The sequence below is a fragment of the Dendrobates tinctorius genome, unplaced genomic scaffold (genome assembly GCF_039654945.1).
Source record: "Dendrobates tinctorius isolate UK_male_01 unplaced genomic scaffold, ASM3965494v1 ptg000222l, whole genome shotgun sequence".
Taxonomy (NCBI): Eukaryota; Metazoa; Chordata; class Amphibia; order Anura; family Dendrobatidae; genus Dendrobates; species Dendrobates tinctorius.
In genome coordinates this window covers 2,460,639-2,474,250 of record NW_027361889.1, presented here as the reverse complement: position 1 = coordinate 2,474,250, position 13,612 = coordinate 2,460,639, and the positions used below count along the sequence as shown (strand labels likewise).

Here is a 13,612-nt window from a genome sequence, read left to right as displayed (position 1 = left end):
TTCCCATTACTGAGATAGGAGATGACAGTTGGTGCTCGTAACGTTCTATGGAGAGGGGGAGGAGCTAGAGGAACACACAGACATTCTGCTGCAAGTTCTTCTGAATTGACAGCTACATTTTAAACTTTTCTTCCTTAATTGCAACCGCTGTTTCGGAAGAACTTGCAGCAGAATGTCTGTGTATTCCACTAGCTCCTCCCCTCTCCATAGAACTTTATGAGCACCAACTGTCATCTGCTATCTCAGTATTGGAAAACTTGTGTTTCCTGAATACAGACTTTACTACCGAATTGAGAGTAAAAGATCAGACCTGGAGAAGAAAAAAAAAAAGCAGATTTTTTTAAAAATAAGATATATTACAGTGATGTAACCTGCGGATTTAGGGTCCCCATTGAAATGATTGGATAAAATCTGGATAAAAAAGGTGCATTTTCAGAACAAAAATTGACATGCTCTATTAAAAGCAGAAAAAAAAACTAAGTATGATGGATGAGATTACGTTAAATTGCTGCAGATTTTAATTGGATAAAATCCTCACCATTATAGAGTCCAAAAATCTACAAACATTAGGAAAAATCACTTTAAAAAATGCAGCGAGATCACATCATGTGAACATGCCCTAACACAACACTGTGTTTGTTGCTCATTTTTACCATTTGCTGCTCAGATTTCATTTCTCAAACTTCTCAGGTTAATCAAAAGCTGCTCTTTTCTTGATTGCTTTGAAACATGTGAACAGTTTTTTTTAGACAATCTGCCTTTGTATGTTACTTTTAAAGGGACTCTGTGAACAGGTTTTGTCCGTCAAATCTGAAAGTAGAATGATGTGGGGGGCAGAGACCCTGATTCCAGCGACGTCTCACTTACTAGGCTACTTGCTGTAGTTCTGATAAAATCCCTGTTTTATCAGAAGGAGATTGTCACCAGAGGACCAGTAAACCTGCTGCCAGGAAGTCCTCTATATTTATGAGCTCTGTATAACCCCGCCTCCACCACTGATTGGCAGCTTTGTGCCTATGCCCAATGTAGAACAGCCAATCAGTGGTGTGGGCGGGGTTATACAGAGCTCAGCATTAGAAAATTCCTAGATCTGCAGCAGTGATGTTATCAAAACTGCCTCAAGCAGCCTAGTAAGTGATACATCACTGTAATCAGGGTCTCTGACCCTACACTTTCAGATAGGGCAGCACAAAAATAGATGACAGATTCCCTTTAAACAATATTTGGTTCATGTATAAAAAAATGTCTCCTGGAGATATTTTATTAATTAGAAATTGTCTCAGCCCATTTATATAGTTTTCTCACAGAGTACAAGGAACATGAGATAATTTAGGAGGACAAGTTAAGATCGGAGATAGTTTTGCATAAATGACAATATTGTGATTAACGTCTCTTCATGGTCAGTTTTTTTTTGTAAATGTCTAACATGTCAGTTGTGCTTTTTGATAGTCTTTAAAAAATGTAAAAAAAAAATTCCACCACCAACGTTTTTACAAAAAAATCAAAAAGTTGCAAATAAAATATCAAAAAGATAAAATAAATGTTCTAAAGCAAATGTCATTAATTATCTATGCAAATGATCATTACCATTTATTTAACTCCGGAGCCAAGAGAGGTTAGACAATGATAATGAATTACCTTGATTTAGATGCCCATTGTCTCCTCGGATCGGTCCTCTAGGGGAGCGGTGGTTGTCTGAGCTCAGCTGTGCTGTGACTTCACGCGCAGACGGAATGATTGCGATCTGAAACTTTCCGCAGCTGAACAACTACATTGTATGACAAATGTCTTTCACAAGGATGTGGTAATGGGGGAGGGGAATATACAGACGGCTCCGATTTGAGAAAATAGTGGGTGATCAAAGCGCTAATGTACAGCTGAGTACAGACAATAACCTACGACGTTCGCGAGATCAGTCATTTTCTTAGCAATTAGACGAGAGTCCTTAAAAAAGGTCACGTTCCCTCAATCATACAACATGCCCAATCCGAGACACATCTGCTGCCGGGGACAATATTTTGGCCACTGTACGGGTCAGATTGATTGATGGACGATTCACAGAAGAGAGCAAAGAGGAGAGAGAGATGGGAGAAAAATGAGAAAAATGGAATTGCCAAGAAAAAGTCATTAAAACTTGTCCTCCAAACACTTCATCAGAAATGACTCCTTCTTTTCATGATAATCTTGCGATCCACGCTGACGAATAAACGACCAAAACTTTTGCTCATCAGGAGAAATGATCTTTTTTGTTGCGCAAGAGATCATGGTTCTCGACAGCACGTAAACAGGACTCGCGCTGCCGAGAGCAATAGCAGCCTGTGCGCGCTGAACAAATCATTAGGCGTGGCTTTGCCACTATCGATGATGGCTGATCGGTAAATATTAACTGGTTTAATGCTAAAAGTCGGGTGGTGTAAACCCACCGTTAGGGCCGAGTTTCACGGACGAGTCCTATCGGTGGTTTTCACAGACAGCACTCTCACCAATGATGTTCTATGGGACTGTGCACGTGTCCAATTTTTTTTCTTCAGGCCGAGTGGTCCACCCAAAAAAATTGGAGCCATATCCGATTTTGATCCGTAAATCAGCAATGCGAGTGCGTCCGTGACAAAAACCATGACATCCGAGTGCGGTCCGATTCTCAAGGACTGACATAATAGAGAAAATGGAGAAACTTTTTTTTTTCACCCCACGTAAAAAAAAAATCGATGTTGCTCATGAAATGTGCAAGAGTGTTCCCGATACACAGTGCCAGCAGAATGCCCCCATAATCGTTACCTAAGGGGTGTTGCTCATGAACAGTGGAAGAATGCCCCCATAAACAGTGCCGGAGGAGTGTCCCCCATAAAAAGTGCTCCAAGAATACCACCATGAGAACACAGCAATAATTTAGATTTTTCATCTCCGTACTTGATGGACACCATTTTTTGCATTTTTCCAGCCGTCTGAGAACTTATTAAAGTCGTTGTTTTTGGATTCATATAATGTTTCGTACAATTTGCATCTTTTTTTTTTTTGGGACGATCGGAAACAACCGTCTATGCTGTGCGGTAACGATCACGTTATATTCTACCGGTCAGTGTGATGACAATTATACCCAATTTATATATTTGTTTTTTTTTTTCTTTTTTACTACTTTTGCACAATTTTGATCATTTTTTTAAAGGATGAGAAAAAAAACAACAATTTGCTTTGTCTTGCAAAGATTTTTTTCAGAGGTCAAATTACATGATCATTTATAATATCGGTCATTATAGATGTGATTGTACCAATTTACTATAGTGTCAGAAGAAAGCCCCCAACAAACGATATCGCTGCACAAGAGAGACTGTAGAGATGATAAATACCTGATTGCGAAAATCCAGTAAAAATAAACTATTGAATCATCCTGTTCTGTGCAGTTTATAATAACGTCACAAAGCAGTTTCTTACTGATTTCTTCATTTTTTCTTTGTGTTTACCAGAAATGATACCCACTATAACAACAGAGAGGAAGGATTGTGGGGGATGGTATTGTACATTGGAGTGTAGAGAGGAAGGAAAGCATCCAAGTCTTCAGGGAGGGCAATTAAACAAATAAGGCAGCACTCTGTAGTGCTATAGCATGCAAACATGAAATCTGAAAATTGAATTGCATTACAGCACTAGAAATATGAAAAATTGAGAATGCTTAGTGTACAAATTGGCCAATTCATGTGTACCTGGAAGCCACGTTAAGGCGATTCTCATTTCCAGGACCTAACATAATGCCAATCCTCTCTTAGACATTCTTCAACTCTATGGGGACCTAATGTGAATTCTCTTCTAGACTAAAGTCTATATCTCTGTGGAGGGGTAGTGATCCTGCTGTGATTAAAAACGCCTGAGGCTAAGGAGCGGAGTGCTCAGTTAGAAGGCCAATGCATACAAATCAAAAAACTGACCGTCCCATCAAACATGAATTAGGTGTGAACAGGTGCCTACCTAGAGTAGCCAACTCATATACAACTCATACAATCAAACAAATAAGGCAGCACTCTAGGAGAGAATTCACATTAGGTCCCCATGGAGTTGTAGACTGTCTAAGAGAGGACTGGCATTGCTATGTCCTGGAAACGAGAATCGCCTTACCATGGCTTCCAGGCACACATGAATTGGACAATTTGTGCACTAAGCATTCTCAATTTTTCATATTTCTAGTGCAGTAATGCAATTCCATTTTCATATTTCATGTTTGCATGCTATGGCGCTGCAGAGTGCTGCCTTATTTGTTTGATTGTATATGATTTGGTGACTCTAGGTAGGCACCTGTTCACATCTAATTCATGTTTGGATGTGACGGTCAGTTTTTTATTTGCTTTCAGGGAGAGCAAATCACACAAAATATATCAGTGTAGATAGAGAGGAAAGTACGCTAATCCTCTGCAGGGGAAAGTGCATTAATTATGTAGAGAAAGTAAAGGCCCCGTCACACTAAGCGACTCACCAGCGATCCCGACACCGATATGAATGTGTCAGGATCGCTGGTAAGTCGCAATGTGATCGCTGGTGAGCTGTCACACAGACAGCTTCACCAGCGATCAGCACAGCGACGCCGAGCGCCCGACATCGCTGGCTATCGCTTTAGAAAATAGTAACAAAATAAAAAATATAGTTATTATATTCTCACCTTCCGACGTCCCGTTCAGCCATCCTGCCTCTCTCCACGCTCCAGTCCCAGTGATCCTTTGCACGAATGACCGTGAGATGTCACGGTCTCGCGGGATAACAAAGTCTCGCGGTCATTCATGCAAAGGATCACTGGGACCGGAGCGTGGAGAGAGGCCGGATGGCTGAACGGGACATCGGAAGGTGAGAATAACTATATTTTTTATTTTTTTTAATTATTTTTTTACACCTGATCGCTGGTCTCCCGCTGTCACACACAGCGATGCGTGCTGGCCAGCGGGAGACCAGCGACCAAAGAAATGTCCAGAGGTTTCTTGCAGCGATCAGCGATACCGGCAGGGGGGCCGCTCGCTGATCGCTGTCACACACAGCGATCTCGCTGGTGAGATCGCTGTTACGTCACAAAAGTTGAGACTCAGCAGTGATCTCGCTACCGAGATTGCTTAGTGAGACGGGGCCTTTAACCCCTTCCTGACATGCGACGTACTATCCCGTCCACGGTACCCGGGCCCGTATGACCGGGGACGGGATAGTACGTCTACCGCGATCAGCGGCGCCCACGTGGTGAGCGCCGCTGATCGCGGCCGGGTGTCAGCTGATTATCACAGCTGACACCCGGCACAATGTGTCAGGGGCGGTCACGGACCGCCCCCGACACATTAACCCCTTGCACACCGCGATCAAACGCGATCGCGGTGTACCGGGAGTTAAAGGGAAGCATCGGCAGGGAGGGGGCTCCCTCCGTGCTTCCCTGAGCCCCCCACGGCAGCGCAATGTGCAGCGCTGCTGCGGGGGACTCCTATCCTCCAGGCCCCCGAATCCAAGATGGCGACGGGGGCCTTCGGGGGCCTGGGGAAGCTGGCTTCCTCAGTGCCTGCAAAGCGCAGGCATGAGGAAGCCTTGTGCACTGCCTGTGACAGATTGCTGATCTGTCACAGTGATCTGTGATGTGACAGATCAGCGATCTGTCACAGGACAGTGATGTCCCACCTGGGACTATGTAATAAAGTAAAAAAAAATTTAAAAAAAAGTGTAAAAATAAATTAAAAAAAATCGCCAAATAAATTAGTAAAAAAAAAAAAAAATATTCCCCAATAAATTCATTTTTTTAAAATAATAAAAAAAAAAAACAATAAATGTACACATATTAGGTATCGCCGCGTCCGTAACGACCTGCCCTATAAAACTGTCCCATTAGTTAACCCCTTTAGCGAACCCCTTAAAAAATAAAAATAAAAAACGAAGCAAAAAATAATGATTTATTATCATACCGCCAAACAAAAAGTGCAATAACGCGAGATCAAAAAGACGCATATAAATATCCATGGTACCGCTGAAAACGTCATCTTGTCCCGCAAAAAACAAGCTGCCACACAGCATCATCAGCAAAAAAATAAAAAAGTTATAACTCGCAGAATAAAGCGATGCAAAAATAATTATTTTTTATATAAAATAGTTTTCATTGCATAAAACCGTCAAAAACATAAAAAAACGACCTAAATGAGGTATCGCTGTAACCGTACTGACCCGAAGAATAAAAGCGCTTTATCAATTTTACCGCACGCGGAACGGTGTAAACGCACCCCCCCCAAAAGAAATTCATGAAACGCTGGTTTTTGTTCATTCTGCGTCCCAAAAATCGGAATAAAAAGCGATCAAAAAATTTCACGTGCCCGAAAATGGTACCAATAAAAACGTCAACTCGTCCCGCAAAAAATAAGACCTCACATGACTCGGTGGGTCAAAATACGGAAAAATTATAGCTCTCAATATGTGGTGATGCAAAAACTATTTTTACAATAAAAAGCGTCTTTTAGCGTGCGACAGCCGCCAAACATAAAAACCGCCATAAATAGTAAATCAAACCCCCCGTTATCACCCCTTTAGTTAGGGAAAAATAATAAAATAAAAAAAATGTATTTATTTCCATTTTTCCATTAGGGTTAGGGCTAGGGTTAGGGCTAGGGGTGTGTTGGGGTAGGGTTAGGTTAGGGTTAGGGCTAGGGTTAGGGTTAGGGCTAGGGTTAGGGTTAGGGCTAGGGCTAGGGTTAGGGCTAGGGTTAGGGCTAGGGTTAGGGGCGTGTTGGGGTTCGGGTTGGAGTTAGAATTGGGGGTTTCCACTGTTTGGGCACATCAGGGGCTCTTCAAATGCAACATGGCGTCTGATCTCAATTCCAGCCAATTCTGAGTTGAAAAAGTCAAATGGTGCTCCTTCCCTTCCAAGCTCTGCTATGCGCCCAAACAGTGTTTTACCCCCTCATGTAGGGTATCAGCCTACTCAGGACAAATTGCAAAACAATTTTTGGGGTCCAATTTCTCCTGTTACCCTTAGGAAAATAAAAAATTGGGGGCAAAAATATCATTTTTGTGGAAAAAAAATGATTTTTTTATTTTCACGTCCGAGTGTTATAAACTTCTGTGAAGCACTTGGGGGTTCAAAGTGCTCACCACACATCTAGATAAGTTCCGTGGGGGGTCTAGTGTCCAAAATGGGGTCACTTGTGGGGAGTTTCAATAGTTTAGGTACATCAGGGGCTCTCCAAACGCACATGACAACCGCAGACCATTCCATCAAAGTCTGCGTTCCAAAACGTCACTGCTTCCCTTCCGAGCCCCGACGTGTGTCCATACAGTAGTTTTCTCCCACATATGGGGTGTCAGCGTACTCAGGACAAATTGGACAACAACTTTTGGGGTCCAATTTCTCCTGGTACCCTTGGGAAAATAAAAAAATGGTGACTAAAAGATCATGTTTGTGGAAAAAATACGAATTTTTTATTTTCACGCCCGGGCGTTGTAAACTTCTGTGAAGCACTGGGGGGGTCAAAGTGCTCACCACACATCTAGATAAGTTCCTTGGGGGGTCTAGTTTACAAAATGGTGTCATTTGTGGGGGGTTTCCACTGTTTAGGTACATTAGGGGCTCTCCAAAGGCAACATGACACCCGCAGACCATTCCATCAAAGTCTGCATTCCAAAACGTCACTACTTCCCTTCCGAGCCCTGACGTGTGCCCATACAGTAGTTTTCTCCCACATATGGGGTAGCAGCGTACTCAGGACAAATTGGAAAACAACTTTTGGGGTCCAATTTCTCCTGGTACCCTTGGGAAAATAAAAAAAATGGTGACTAAAAGATCATGTTTGTGGAAAAAATACGAATTTTTTATTTTCACGCCCGGGCGTTGTAAACTTCTGTGAAGCACTGGGGGGGTCAAAGTGCTCACCACACATCTAGATAAGTTCCTTGGGGGGTCTAGTTTACAAAATGGTGTCATTTGTGGGGGGTTTCCACTGCTTAGGTACATTAGGGGCTCTCCAAAGGCAACATGACACCCGCAGACCATTCCATCAAAGTCTGCATTCCAAAACGTCACTACTTCCCTTCCGAGCCCTGACGTGTGCCCATACAGTAGTTTTCTCCCACATATGGGGTAGCAGCGTACTCAGGACAAATTGGAAAACAACTTTTGGGGTCCAATTTCTCCTGGTACCCTTGGGAAAATAAAAAAAATGGTGACTAAAAGATCATGTTTGTGGAAAAAATACGAATTTTTTATTTTCACGCCCGGGCGTTGTAAACTTCTGTGAAGCACTGGGGGGGTCAAAGTGCTCACCACACATCTAGATAAGTTCCTTGGGGGGTCTAGTTTACAAAATGGTGTCATTTGTGGGGGGTTTCCACTGCTTAGGTACATTAGGGGCTCTCCAAAGGCAACATGACACCCGCAGACCATTCCATCAAAGTCTGCATTCCAAAACGTCACTACTTCCCTTCCGAGCCCTGACGTGTGCCCATACAGTAGTTTTCTCCCACATATGGGGTAGCAGCGTACTCAGGACAAATTGGAAAACAACTTTTGGGGTCCAATTTCTCCTGGTACCCTTGGGAAAATAAAAAAATGGTGACTAAAAGATCATGTTTGTGGAAAAAATACGAATTTTTTATTTTCACGCCCGGGCGTTGTAAACTTCTGTGAAGCACTGGGGGGGTCAAAGTGCTCACCACACATCTAGATAAGTTCCTTGGGGGGTCTAGTTTACAAAATGGTGTCATTTGTGGGGGGTTTCCACTGTTTAGGTACATTAGGGGCTCTCCAAAGGCAATATCACACCCGCAGACCATTCCATCAAAGTCTGCATTCCAAAACGTCACTACTTCCCTTCCGAGCCCCGACGTGTGCCCATACAGTAGTTTTCTCCCACATATGGGGTATCAGCATACTCAGGACAAATTGGACAACAACTTTTGGGGTCCAATTTCTCCTGGTACCCTTGGGAAAATAAAAAAATGGTGACTAAAAGATCATGTTTGTGGAAAAAATACGAATTTTTTATTTTCACGCCCGGGCGTTGTAAACTTCTGTGAAGCACTGGGGGGGTCAAAGTGCTCACCACACATCTAGATAAGTTCCTTAGGGGGTCTAGTTTCCAAAATGGTGTCATTTGTGGGGGGTTCCACTGTTTTGGTACATCAGGAGTTTTCCAAACGCGACATGGTGTCCGATCTCAATTCCAGCCAAAAACGTCAAATGGCGCTGCTTCCCTTCCGAGCTCTGCCATGCCCCCAAATAGTGGTTTACCCCCACATGTGGGGTATCAGCGTACTCAGGACAAATTGCACAATAACTTTTAGGGTCCTGTTACCCTTGGAAAAATAAGAATTGAGGGTGAAAAGATCATTTTTGTGGAAAAAATATGATTTTTTAATTGTATGGCTTTATGTTATAAACTTCTGTGAAGCCCATGGGGGTTCAAAGTTCTCACCACACATCTAGATAAGTTCCTTAGGGTGTCTAGTTTCCAAAATGGTGTCATTTGTGGGGGGTTTCCACTGTTTTGGTACATCAGGGGTTTTCCAAACGCGACATGGTGTCCGATCTCAATTCCAGCCAAAAACGTCAAATGGCGCTGCTTCCCTTCCGAGCTCTGCCATGCGCCCAAATAGTGGTTTACCCCCACATGTGGGGTATCAGCGTACTCAGGACAAATTGCACAATAACTTTTAGGGTCCTGTTACCCTTGGAAAAATAAGAATTGAGGGTGAAAAGATCATTTTTGTTTAAAAAATATGATTTTTTAATTGTATGGCTTTATGTTATAAACTTCTGTGAAGCCCATGGGGGTTCAAAGTTCTCACCACACATCTAGATAAGTTCCTTAGGGGGTCTAGTTTCCAAAATGGTGTCATTTGTGGGGGGTTTCCACTGTTTTGGTACATCAGGGGTTTTCCAAACGCGACATGGTGTCCGATCTCAATTCCAGCCAAAAACGTCAAATGGCGCTGCTTCCCTTCCGAGCTCTGCCATGCGCCCAAATAGTGGTTTACCCCCACATGTGGGGTATCAGCGTACTCAGGACAAATTGCACAATAACTTTTAGGGTCCTGTTACCCTTGGGAAAATAAAAATTGGGGTGAAAAGATCATTTTTGTGGAAAAAATATGATTTTTTAATTGTACCGCTGTACGTTATAAACTTCTGTAAAGCCCTTGTGGGTTCAAAGTTCTCACCACATATCTAGATAAGTTCCTTGGGGGGTCTAGTTTCCAAAATGGGGTCACTTGTAGGGGGTTTCCACTGTTTAGGTACATCAGGGACTCTCCAAACGTGACATGGCGTCCAATCTGAATTCCAGCCAATTTTGCATTGAAAAAGTCAAACGGCGCTCCTTCCATTCTGAGCTCTGCCATGCGCCGAAACAGTCGTTCCCCCCCACATATCAGGTATCTGCGTACTCAGGACAAATTGCACAATAACTTTTGCAGTTCAATTTCTCCTGTTACCCTTGGTAAAATAAAAAAAATTGAACCTGAAGTATTTTTTTTATGAAAAAAAGTTAGATGTTCATTTTTTTTTAAATATTCAAAAAAATTCCTGTGACTCACCTAAAGGGTTAATAAACTTCTTGAATGTGGTTTTGAGCACCTTAAGGGGTGCAGTTTTTAGAATGGTGTCACTTTTGTGTATTTTCTATCATATAGACCCCTCAAAGTGGCTTCAAATGTGATGTGGTCCTAAAAATAAAATGGTGTTGTAAAAATGAGAAATCGCTGGTCAACTTTTAACCCTTATAACTTCCTAACAAAAAAAAATTTTGGTTCCAAAATTGTGCTGATGTAAAGTAAACATGTGGGAAATGTTAGTTATCAAGTTTTTTGTGTGCCTTATCTCTGTGATTTAAGGGCATAAAAATTCAAAGTTGGAAAATTGCGAAATTTTCAAAATTTTCGCCAAATTTCCGTTTTTCTCACAAATAAACGCAAGTTATTTGAATGAAATTTTACCACTAACATGAAGTACAATATGTCACGAGAAAACAATGTCAGAATCACCGGGATCCATGGAAGCGTTCGAGAGTTATGACCTCATAAAGGTACAGTGGTCAGAATTGTAAAAATTGGCCCGGTCATGAACGTGCAAACCACCCTTGGGGGTGAAGGGGTTAAGCACCCAGGCAGATTCTATAGGAATCAGTACAGAAAAAAGTGCACAAGACAGAGACTCCACCATGCCACAGTCTTTCTTGTACATGGTATTGTACATCAGAGTGTGGAGAGAGAATGGTGTGAATTATGTAGAGAGAGAAAAATGCCCAGGCAGAGTCTACAGGAATCAGTACAGTAAAAAGTGTACAGGTTATTGCAAGAAAGAGATCTGATATTTTGTAACAAACCCATGTGATCACCAGAAAACGAAAGATCAATGTCCAGGATGCAAAGATGCCATGAGAAAGACCCGTTCCTCAGCAAATCACTCCATAAGACAGAGACTCCTCCATGCTGCAGTCTTTCTTATAAATGGTATTGTACATAAGAGTGTGGAGAGGGAGGAAAGGATCTAAGTCCTCAGGGAGGGCAAATTACACAAAATTTATCAGTGTAGATAGGTGGGAAAGTACACTGATCTTCTGCATGGAGAATGTTGTGAATTATGTAGAGAGAGGAAAGAACCCAGGCAGATTCTACAGGAATCAGTACAAAAAAAAAGTGCACAGCTTTTTACAAGAAACAGATCTGATAACTGTAACGAACCCGTGTGATCATCAAAGAAAGAAAGATCAATGTCCAGGATGCAAAGACACCATGAGAAAGACTCGCTCGTCAGCAATTCACTCCATAAGACAGAGCCTCCTCCATGCTACAGTGCTTCTTGTAGGGACCAGAACAGACTGATATCTTGCATAAATATACAGCGGAAGTTTCCATCACAGCAAGCAAATATCTTGATATCTACGAGGATTTGATATGCAAAGTACAATAAGAAACTGCACTCGTTTTCAATTTACAACATAAACTTGCTGAAATCGGTACATTTTGTATTGCGCCATTTGCGGTATACATTTGTTACATGAGACCCCCCCTCCATAATATTCCTAATACTGAGGTCATATAATATCTGTACATCTTCTGAAACTCAGCTGTGATGTATCCAGTGAGCTAAACTCTGCCAATTAATGTGGCTACTAAATGTACTACTGATGGAGAATTCTTACCTCTGCTTTAAGGATGGAAGCGACAGCCAGGAATCGATCTTAAGTCTGCACCGATAAGGAAGAAAAAAAATCCAGAAATGATCTTTTCATATTTCTGATATTTAACCATTTCTAAGTGTTAGCTGCCACAGACGTCCTTTCATTGTCACTTACATCTGCCGCTTCCGTTACTACATTGTCCTGTGAGACTATGACATTTCACTCCAAGGAGGAACTAGTGTCTTATTCATTTTTGTGTTATTAGTCACAAGGCGGCTCAACCATACTAGAAATGTTTCATTTTCTGTTCACGTTCACATGAGATGTGCAGATAAATGCAGTCTATTGTTCCCTGTTATCTGTTTTTCACTGAGATTACTAGTAGGAGAAACCGAAAAATCTCCACCAGGATTGTGATTTTATGAGTATGGTCACATTATTTTTTTTCATATGGTTTTGGAAAAGTAAACATCATGTCAATTCTTAAAGGGAATCTGTCAGCAGGTTTTTTCTATTTAAACTGAGCAGCATAATGTAGGGAAAGAGACCCTGATTCCAGCGGTCACTTATTAGGCTGTGTGCTGTAGTTTCAATGCAATCAGTGTTTTATCATCAGGAGATTATCACTACAGGACTAGGTGTCCTGTGCCAGGCAGTTCAGATAATCAATGTAACTCCGCCTCCATCACTGATTGGTAGCTCAGCATTCATAACACTGCTACATCTGCAGCAGAGAAAACAAGAATTTTATCAAAACTGCACCAAGCAACCCAGTAAGTGACACATTGCTGGAATCAGGGCATCTGCCCCTACTGCAAGCTGCTCTCAGATCACATAGCAGAAAAACCCTTGCTGACAGATTCCCTTTAAGGTGTCTTTGTTTGAAAAATCGCTCCAAATCTGATTACTGGATCATTTGAAATGGAGGAAAAATGCTCTTTACAGAAAAACCACGTTAAAAAACGCAAAAACAAAATCTTCAAAAATAAACTTTATTTTTTATTCGCAGCAGCATTTTTTTCCTGCATGGAAATTTTCACCCATAAAAATCTACATCAGAAAAATTTTCTTGTTGTGGATTTTGCTCTGGGCAGCCAACATTATTATTTCACCCCCCAATGCTACACTGCTTTTCATGTTTTGCTGTTGTGACGACATACCATACATCCACATAATCACCGGCCTCAGTAGAGATGTTTCCACGTATAGGGGTGAGTACTGGGCCATTTTCTTTTTTTCTAAAGCATTCCCAAATCCTTGATAACCCACCCCCTCAGTCCCCTGCATTTTTATGTCCATCCATCCTTTAAAGACTAACTATTGTCTTAATGTTTTTCATAAATAATAGTATAAGAAACTTTGTAACATATCTTATCACACAAATCTGCTTCTTTCTCATCCTGGACTGATCATTATCTCACAATAGTTTCAGTTCATGGGTAAAATCTGTTTTCAGTGACTACACACTTTTCCATTACTGAGATCGGCGATGA

The 13,612-nt window shown here is 41.7% G+C and overlaps 1 protein-coding gene across 4 annotated transcripts in view; it reads right to left on the bottom strand.

Moving 5' to 3' along the window:
• The window catches only part of IL21R (interleukin 21 receptor), a 60,054-nt gene that overhangs the window by 31,355 nt on the left and 15,087 nt on the right, over nucleotides 1–13,612 (bottom strand). The window contains exon 1 of one of the 4 annotated variants that reach the window (XM_073555182.1): nucleotides 12,141–12,298. The exons of 1 other annotated variant lie outside the window; for it this stretch is intronic. The gene's annotated coding sequence lies outside the window, so the exon portion shown is untranslated. Of the gene's footprint in view, nucleotides 1–867; nucleotides 968–1,638; nucleotides 2,067–12,140; nucleotides 12,299–13,612 lie in introns of those variants that run through there. 2 more of the 4 variants (XM_073555181.1, XM_073555180.1) reach the window with 2 other exon arrangements.